The sequence below is a fragment of the Malania oleifera genome, chromosome 8 (assembly GCF_029873635.1).
Source record: "Malania oleifera isolate guangnan ecotype guangnan chromosome 8, ASM2987363v1, whole genome shotgun sequence".
In the NCBI taxonomy this organism is placed as follows: Eukaryota; Viridiplantae; Streptophyta; class Magnoliopsida; order Santalales; family Ximeniaceae; genus Malania; species Malania oleifera.
In genome coordinates this window covers 10,630,761-10,641,361 of record NC_080424.1, presented here as the reverse complement: position 1 = coordinate 10,641,361, position 10,601 = coordinate 10,630,761, and the positions used below count along the sequence as shown (strand labels likewise).

The window sequence follows — 10,601 nt, the reverse complement described above, 5'->3', positions numbered from 1 at the left end:
GTTATTATCTTAAGGTCTCTAAGTCTATTTGTCTAATGAGCTTCAAAATGAAAACTTCATACTTGAATAAACTTTAAAGTACTTACAAAGAATTGTCCTAAGTGCTCAAAAATTCTTCTTTGCTCTGAACTTTCTTTGTTGCTAATCTCTGATCTCTCAGAATAATCTAATCTTGCATCTCTTTAAATCCTCTTGATATTTCTTCATTATTTTAGACTTTGAGCTCTCTTGTTGATCTTCTTTAATCATCATGCTCTTATGGTCTTCAGACTTTGATCCATACTATCAGATTTTGATCCATGCTACATGAGTACTTTCAAGATGGATTCCTGAGAAAACACAACACTCAACTGAAGCATGTTAAATTCTACTTGTTTGTTAGCATCAAAATGGAGTATTAAACCTTATAAGGCCAACATTACCTTTCCTCGAATTTTGAAACACGAACTATATGGCTCCTGAGTTCTCAGAACCCAAAAATCAAAGAACAACACTTCAACATACTCCTATTTACTACAGATCTACCAAACCAAAAATGAACTTAGACCCTTACCTCAATTTCGGGATGAAACTTGAAAATCCTCAAAACAATGATCAAATCTGCTATAATCGTAGAGGTTTTTCCCCTTATCCACGTAGTAATGTCAGATTGTGGATTCAGGTGACGAACAGCGTAGGAATGGAGAGAGAGAGAGAGAGAGAGAGAGAGAGAGAGAGAGAGAGAGAGCTTTGTGTTTTCTTAACCATTAAGCAACTAAAAATGATATTTATAGGCCCCTTGACCCGGTCAAACTCATCGACGAATGGTGTCTTCGTCGATGAGCCACAGAAGGCTCTTCATCAATGAACCTCTTCCTTCGTCGATGAACTCTTGTCCGACTAAGAAACTTCAAAGATATCTCTCTCTCTCTCTCTCTCTCTCTCTCTCTCTCTCTAGATTTCTTCGCCAATCGTTGATGGAATCGAAAATCTGAAGTTACCACAAGGATCGTGGAAGGATTCTCTACATCTTCTATGGATCGGAATCTCGATTCAGAGATTTTCGGGTTTTAGTGTAAAATTGAGGTAAGGTTTAGTTTTCAATTCTGATCCTGTAGTTTTGTAGGTAATTGTCTTGTAAGCATATTCTATGTTGTGATTTGTAGGTTTTGGAACTTAGTTCTCTGTTTAGGGGCCTTGGAGTTCGGGATTTGTTATTTAGGGGAAAAGGTAAAGGAAACTATATTTATATTAGTTATTTTCGAAATCGGACTTGGTGGAACTATGGTCCACGGTCCTGTGTGTGTTTTAACTACTCATTTGGAGGGATCTAATAGGGAAAACTATGGATTTTTCATTATTACAGTTTTGGGAAAAGGGGGCGACGGGCTGCATCCCTGGTGTTGTTGAAAACTGTGCGTATATGTTGATTTATACTGTGATATTGGGATGGTCATGCCTTGATTTGTTTAAACTGTATTTGTTTGAAAAACCATGATTTAGATTACCAAATGGGTGTGGTTTGTTTGGTTATATGAGCATGCATATGTGTGTGATACGTTGAAATGCTAGTAGGAACGCGGTTCCGAAATTGTTCCAGGTACTGAGAGTGTCCGGCTCTATATCCGAGGGCGTGTATTTTACCGCCTGCCATGTGGGCAAAGTGTCTGGCTCTATATTTGAGGGCGTGAGCCTATTACGACAGATCAGGCTGAAGGGTGTGGATCCACCAGTTATGCGCCCATACGATTCCGTGGGAGTCGGGGACTAGCCATGTATCAGTGGCGCTGTGTTCGCGGGTTGGCTAAGAGCTAACGTTGTATGTCGCAGGCCGGCTTCGAGCCGAGGGTGTGACGACACCGGGATTGTTGATCATGTGTATGTGTATGGGTGCGTGTATGCACTGTGGAAATTAGTACTAGAATGCATTTAACTGTGTGTATATTGTATCATGATAACACTCAAATGTCACACACCGATATAACATGTGTTCTTCCTTACTGAGAGGTGTCTTTCCCCTGCTGTACGTATATTTTTACAAGTCCTTTGAGTAATCGGAACTAGTGTCCTGGTGTAGGGAGCGTAGTGGCCGGTGTACTACGTTTAGCATTTGGGTAAGTACTAGGACTATATTTTTGGTGGGTTGCCATTGTGAGATGTATTTGGGCACCCGTTTGTACATTTTGATAGAGCCATGTTTTGCTCTTGTATAGACTCTAGTATGGTACTGCATATGTGTATGTAGATGACCTTTTTCCGCTGCATATATGTGATTGTGTTTGGATGTGTTTAGGGTACCTGGGAACCCCACGGGGTCGGACCCTCATCCATTGTATTGTATCTTTGGATGTTTTATCAAATACAGGGACATGTTAGTTACATTTTCACCCTTGGGTCCCATTTCGGGGTTCGGGGCGTGACAACAAATGTCTTCTTTTGCTTTTGACTCTTCATGGAATCAGTCAGGATTATGTGTTTTAAGTCCTTTCTGGCTTCCACTTCACTTACATGTATGTGTTCTGAATGATTAACCTGTTTAAGTACTTAGGCATACACATAAGTAACATGCGGTTTGTCATTATCAAAATCAGAGATTAGACTCAAAAAGTTAACACATTTTTGCTTTTCAAGCCCATCATACACATTAGAGATATCCCAAGATTGGGCGTTTTTAGCCAAATGATCAAAATATTCAAAAGCTTCCTCGGTCCCTTTATTGAAAAACTCACCATTGCACATGGTTTCAACAAACTGCCTCATTTTTTGTTGTAACCCCTCATATAAAAAACTAATGACCCTCCAATTCTCATATCCATGGTGAGGACATGCATTTAAAAGGTCTTTAAAACGTTCCCAACAATGATAAAATGTTTCCAAATCCTTTTGACAAAAATTCATAATTTTTCTTTTCAAGGCATTGGTTCTCTGCATGGGAAAAAATTTCTTTAAAAACTCAGTTTGCATTTCTTGCCAAGTCCCAATGGACCTTAGTCTTAAGAAATTCAACCAGATCTTTGCCTTGTCTTTTAATGAAAATGGAAATAATTTTAATCTTATGACCTCTTCAGTGCATTTTCTAATTATGAATGTGAAACATACTTCTTCAAACTCTTTGATATGCAAATAGGGGTTTTCAAATTCAATGCCATGAAAATTAGGTAGCAATGGAATCATCCCGAGTTTAAAATTAAAAGCATTTGCATTCAAAGGTAGAATAATATAAGATGGGGTGCTAGTCCTAGTAGGCTGCAAGTATTCTCTGAGGGTCCTGTTAGGGTTCTCCCTATCATGATGTTCATTTTTAGCATTGATGCTATGAGTGTCAGATGATGATAGTGATTCAAGTGAAACAAGTGCACTCGATGATGAGATTGATGAGTTTGTCCTAACTAGTCTGAATGTATTATCTCTAACCCAACCACACATACAGACTCAGTATGAATAAAATAAAATAAAAATATATTACAACAAAAATAAAAATAAAAGCAACAGGTCAAAGGAGAGGAAATAGTTATCATCCAGGCTGTGAAGACGTTCATAGCTCTATAAACACCCTCTTTATAGTCAGAAAAATACTCTGATGACGCCAATTGGTTCCCAGCAATGGCACCAAAAACTTGACTCGTTCTAAATTGTGCTTCCAAGTGTAGAAGTGTCAAGTTGTATCAAGGATAAGTCTAGGATCGTATTCCACAGGGACTACTGAGTATCAAAGTTTTTGTGAACGTTTAGTGCAAACCTATTGATGTAAAATGTTGTATGAAATTCTTTTTGAGTTTTTTATGTTTATGGAAACAGTAAAAAAAAAAAAACGGGAAGTACTTGAGAAAAATGCTAAAATGAGATTGAACTTCTACCAAGATTCTAAAAATATAAATCCAATAACGCACCCAAAACAAAACAGATTCATTGAAACAATTTATCAAACACTTGGGTTACGGGTTCAATGTCCTTTTGCTTCCACCATTTACTAATTCCCTAGACTTTACTCCTCTTCTTGTTAATCTAATCAAGACATTAATAAGATGAAATTTTCAAACTAAAGCTCATATAAATTTGTCACATCCAAACGGAACAAAATAAATACTCTCATTAAGCATCAACTGAATTTCATGTATAAATTAATTGATGAAAATCCTAGATTAAATCAAAATTTTGTTACGCCTAACGTCAACAACAGAATAAGAAATAAGAGTCAACGATTTATCAATGGTGCCTTCAATTTTTGGTTTTAGCCCAATAAAAGTTTTACAATAACATCATCGGAAAGTTAATAAATCATGGAAAGCAACCGACATTGAACCGCAACTCAAGCTGTAGAACTTAGCCACTCATGCTTGCAATCTAAAATTTTTGGATCAAATTAATCACACAACAACTCATTACAACAATAAAATAAGACAACTAATTAAAAGAGCAATAAACTAAATGTATGCACAATTAAAACGACAAATTAGTTCAAACTTGAAGCATTCAAAATAACAAATTAAAGGACAAGAAATTAATTAAACTAATAAACTAATCAAACAATAGAGTAAACATTAATTTAATGCAACAATAAAATTATCCAAACAATGTATTTAAAACAAACATTAAAATAAAGAAATCAAGAAGAGAGAGAGAGAGAGAGAGAGAGAGAGAGAGAGAGAGAGAGAGAGAAATAATGGAGAATGAGAGGAATGGCCGTGAGGAAGACCCAACAGCTAGCCATGCAGCGCCGGTCCCCAAAGACAAGTCGTGTGGCGCCCATTCCCAAAGACCAGCCAAGCCAAACCCTAATGTTAAAAACCCTAAAAGTAAAAAGTAGCTATCAATGTTGACTTTTCAAAATTGCCCCCAAAATGCTCCAATTCGGCCACATAGAGAGACAAGCAAACCATTCTCATTGACTTTACTTTTTTTTTTCTTTTCATTTAAGGCCGTTCCAAGCACACACCCAAGCCTCCTTAGATTTTTAAGCCCATCTTCTATTTTTAATTTCTCCTAGGCCGATCACTTAACCCAGCGCCCATGCACGTTCCAGCTTCTTCACAGCCCCCACGTGGTCAGGCCCAACCCAATTTGACCCTTGTAATTCAAAAGCTATCCAGCTAGATTAAATTTTGAAGCCCAGCTTCTTATATACACATGTATTTTTTTCTTTTTAATTTTTGAAGCCCAGCTTCTTTGCACAATTCATATATATATATATATACACATGTATTTTTTTTATTTTTTATTTTTCTTTAAATGTCTAAGAGGGCATCTCGCTCGTAATCTCATTTGATGCTCACGGATTACATGGCTTCTTCATAGGCTTAAGGTCGCACATGCATGGCCCGGTTGCTTCACACACGCACACAACCTCTCTTTACGTGCATGACTCGACTTTAATTTTCAATAATTATCCTGCAATAATAAAACACAAATATCCGTAAATTTATAGAAAAAATAGAATAATTAACTCAAATGAGCTCAATGTTGAAATACTAAACATAATTAGGCATTTAATTAGAATTATAATTGTAGAAACCCTAATTTTTACCAGCCTTTCCTGGAAAGACCCGGTGCAATAAAAGTTCACTTCAAATCCCGAAAAGTGGAGGACCCTTTTTGAAAAGCCCGATGTTTTAAATTGAGTCCAGCTGTCTTTAATCAAATCCCGGTGTTTTTATTTGAGTCCCTGTGTTTTTGCCGAGTCTCAGTTTGTTTTCGATGAGTCCCAGTGTTTTTAACAGAGTTCCGGTATTTTTATTTGAGTCCCATCCCAGTTATTTTCAAAAAATGCATCCAGGTTGTTTTCAAAAAAGTAATAATAATAAAAATTCAAAAATGAGTCATAATATTTTTAAGTTGAGTCACGGTATTTTCATAAAATAAGTCTTTTTGTTCTAAAATGAATTTTTAAATTGAGTTTTTCCAAGTTTTCAAATTTTTCGGAGTCAAGTCGTTTTAATTTTTAAAAATGAATTTTTTATGAACATTTTTATCGAGTCATCTTTCTGAGTCCGAGTCCTTCCAATTCCTGGGAACCGGGTTTTTATTTTCAAACCCGAGTCTTTCTTTTTAGGAAAACAAAAAATTTGGCCAACCAAAAATAATGAATACAAAAGAAAATAATAAAATACGAAAAGGGAAAGTATGTGTACACACACTCCTTAATAAAACCATGCACATAGAGAGAATATTTTGCTGTGGGCAGTTCAGGGAATATTTCTGTTTTTCTTTCCCGTGGGCTTTTTGGCGCCATTTCGCACTGCCCAGACTCTATAAAGGTGAGCATTCACGCACAAAAGCAGGGGAGAGGCATTTTTTTCACTGTTCATCTCCTTCCTACAACTACTCACCTGGCTCTCCCTCACCATTCTTCAGCCTCACGTCCGCCCATCTCTCTCTACCTCTCTCCACCTCCCTCGCACTCCACTGTCATCAAACTCTCCAGACTCCCAAACTCCACCCTCCCAGTTTTACCGTAGCAACAGCACCGGCTAGAAGCACTCGCTGAACTTGTCCCCGACAACCATATCTGCCGGCTACCCACCCAAGCATCTCGTTCTCTGGCTGTGTAGCTGTTTTCTCCTCAGGTTTCGAAGGTTGGATTTCACTTCCTCTATCTCTGTTTTTTATTTCTGTGCTCTATTTTTGTACTAGTGCTAATTGATCTTGATGATTTCGATGTGTTTCATGTGTGGTACTTCGAACGTGCTGGTGATTTAACTGGATTTGATTTTGATTTGTTTGCATTATTGTTATTGCAGTCTTAGTTTGCTCTTCATGATGTGCATGGTGTAGAACCGACACTCTCATCACTACCCTCACACGCACGACCATCATCTTCATTATTTTAGGCCACCGTCAGCCAGAGTTACAACTCTCCCTCGCCACCCACTCTTCCATTATCCTCACCCTTATCCTCTCCCTGCTCTCACCATCACCCTCTCATTCTCCTATCTACACACTGATACATACCCATACAACCAACCAACACAAACTGCCTGCAATTCTATTAACACGACCACCTCCTACACCCAACTCTCACCTCTAACTCATGACCACCTTGTAATGCCCCAACTTGGGTCTACCAAGGAGCATTGTGTCTCTCTTCCTCCACCTGGACCAAACAACAGGGGGCGGGCCTTATCAGACTAATGACTGGCCCCACAAACCAACACGTGTCCTTTTCAGTGTGTTTTGTCCTCACTCACATACTTCCTAAGAAAACTTCCCAGGTAGTCACCCATCCCAAGATTGCTCCAAGCCAAGCATGCTTATCTATGGAGTTCTTATGGGAAAACTCCCGAAAAGAAAGGTGCACCTTGTTAATATGGGTAGTAACATCTAATCCTTTTAAGTCTTTCATCCATGGGGTATCACATTCTCCCCCACTTATAGAACGCAACGTCCTCATTGTGAACCCACATTTCCTAACCCAGGCGATGTGAATCTCATCACACTTCTGGCTGGGTGTTGGCTCTGATACCATTTGTAACGCCCCAACTTGGGTCTGCCAGGGAGCACTGCGTCTCTCCTCCTCCATCTGGACTAGAAAACAGGGGGCAAGCCTTATCAGACTAATGACTGGCCTCACAAACCAACACGTGTCCTTTTCAGTGTGTTTTGTCCTCACTCACACACTTCTTGAGAAAACTTCCCAGGTGGTCACCCATCCTAAGATTGCTCCAAGCCAAGCGCGCTTAACTATGGAGTTCTTATGGGAAAGCTCCCGAAAAGAAAGGTGCACCTTATTGATATGGGTAGTAACATCTAATCCTTTTAAGTCTTTCATCCATGGGGTATCACACACCTAGCTCCACCAATCTCTCTCACAGCGACAACCTGAGCAAAGTTCAAAGTCACCATCGTCTCGGTCCTCCCTGGTAACCCAGCTCCACCCTCATCTCACCCTTGGCATCTCACTCTCTTCAAGCTCTATGGCTCCTGTTCAATTGCTGCATTTCTCTTCGTCAAAAGGTCACCAACCCTTCAACTAACTTCATTCCAGAGTGTAGAGAGAAAAATAGTTATAAGCTTCTCCAGGAACCTCAAAGCCTTGCACTTGTTTATTCAAAAACCTTGAGAACTTGGAATAAAATTGTCATTTGGGTCCACCGAATGCTTTCAAAAACTAGCCGAAGCTTATCAAGGATTCGAATAAGTTTCTGCTATTCAAAAATCATCTACATTATAGGAGAAGTCAAAGTATCTCATAGTTCTAATTTGTCTGCTGAGATAACTAATGGAGAACCTCATATTCAGCAACTTGTATTGGGAAGTTGGGATTAGAGTGGTTCATTGTCAAGTGTTTACTCTACCCTAGAAATTGAAAAGAAGATCTCTCGTGTTGGATGCAAGATGTGGAAATGGGAAGTATTTGGGCTTTAATCCCAGTTGCTTCTTTATAGGATGTGATATCATTCTCCAACTTGTTAATATATGTGTTGATAGAAAGCATGAAGTATTAGTTGCAGATGCTGTAAAATCTTCCTTAGCAGACTGGTTTTGGCAATGCTGCTATTTCTATTGCTATGTTGCATCATCTAAGTACAGAGAATTAGAGGAAGCACTAGAGCTGGAAGTGTATAGCCAAGGCATGTTCAAGACGGAGTTGTGCAACAAATGGCAAGAGATGGCATGTGCCCCCTACGATGACCACTGCCAGTTTGCCAATGGAATCAAAGAGTTGCGCCCTGTGTTCTGTCATATATTCACGGTCATCCTTTGGCTTTTAACTACACCATAGATTTTCATCCCCTGGAACCTCCATCTTCTTTAGCTCTGGTTCCCTCTCGGCCGTGTCCAACTCTGGCACCACCATAGCAACCCTCCTACCGAGCACCATCGTCATAATAGTGTCGCCCAGCAACCTCGGCAAACTACCACCCTCCATCGCTCCTTTCTTCATAGCCGTGGCTACACCAGCGATATGTGAAGGGAACCCTATTTCATAGGCTTTTCTTTTCCTTTCACTCATCATTGACGTTGTAGGTTTATTCAGATGTTGATTGGGCAAGGGACCCTACTGATCGTCAGTCTACCACTGGTTTTCTTTTTCTACTTGGTGACTCTTTTATCTCTTGGCGAAACAAAAAGCAGACTGTTGTTGTTCGCTCTAGTACTGAGGCTGAGTATCGTGCTCTTGCTGATAGAACTTTTGAGCTTCTTTGGCTTCGTTGGCTTCTCCATGATATGGGTGTTCCCTCACACACTTCGCTTTACTGTGACAATCACAATGCTGTCCATATCGCTCACAACGATGTTTTTCATGAACGCACCAAACACATCAAGATCGATTGTCATTTCGTGCGTCATCATCTTCAGGAAGAGACACTTCACCTCCTGTCAGTTCCTTCGACAGATCAATTGGCTGATATCTTCACAAAGGCTCATCCACCTGGTCTCCATCGTGCTTTAGTATGCAAACTCTAGCTGACATCTTCAATACCACCTTGAGTTTGAGGGGGGATGTTAGTATACTTCCTAAGTTACCCTTGTACCCTTGTATATTTCCTATGTTACCCTCGTATACCTTTCCTCCTTTAGCTATAAAGTCATGTACAGTGTTAATAAGAAATACTGAGAGTTTCTCTTTTAACAGTAGGTGCGCTCACCTTCACCCCCAACCTCGCACAGGTCTCAACCATCCCACACTTTCTTTTGCCACCATTTCTAGCCACAGCTCAGGCCACTTCACCAGCTCCCCTGACTCTCACACACACTAAACAACACACATAATAATGCCTGCACTCTAACACCCTCTCACACACACAACTTTGGCAATGTAAACACACACATACACAGTACACTCCCACGCGGCACACTTGTTCTCATGGCTACAACATGCACCTCACGACCATACTATTCCTCATGACCATAGTAACCGCCTCACTGCCACACCATTATCATGCACACACACCGCAGCATCCCAACCCAGCAGTTTCCTCCTAACACGCACATTTACACACATGGCTACACACACACACATTTACACACATAAAAACACACGTTAAAGCATACACACTAACACACACAGAAAACACACACTTTTACACACACATGCACACACAAGAAGAACACACACACTTTTACACACACTAAACCACAAACACAAGAAAACACTCACTACTATACATAATAAAACACACACTATCACACCTGTACACACACCTGCACACACACATTAAAATATGCACCAACACATCATTGCAGAACCTGCACACACACTAACTCATACACCACCAATTCACATATAACCCACGCGCGCATACGACACACACCAACCTACCCACCCATGCACATGCACACACCCTCACGCAAGTACACAACCCACACGCATGCACACACACTTATACACGTACACAACACACATCAAAACACGCACTCATGCACACACTGAAATACACATTCATACATGTGCCCCATGGGCGTCGTAGATTGACTTGGCCTTGACCGGGTTTAAAACAAATCGACCCTCCTTGGATGGGTTTTTTCCCGAACCAATTGGGTTTTTTGAACCGGTATGAAACCGGTTTAGTCTTCCATTTTATTTCTCATCTTCTTTTTTAATTTTTGCGGATTTTGCTTTAATTTCTTTTTTTTTATTTAATTACTTCAGAAAAATGTTGAAAAATCCCAAAAAAAAAATC

At 39.8% G+C, this 10,601-nt stretch overlaps 1 non-coding gene across 1 annotated transcript; it reads left to right on the top strand.

The window, feature by feature from the left end:
* The first annotated feature begins 2,788 nt into the window (after positions 1 to 2,788).
* Positions 2,789 to 2,896, top strand: LOC131163201 (small nucleolar RNA R71). Its single transcript, XR_009138978.1, has one exon. It is a non-coding gene; the product is annotated as a small nucleolar RNA R71 (small nucleolar RNA).
* Positions 2,897 to 10,601: the final 7,705 nt, after the last annotated feature.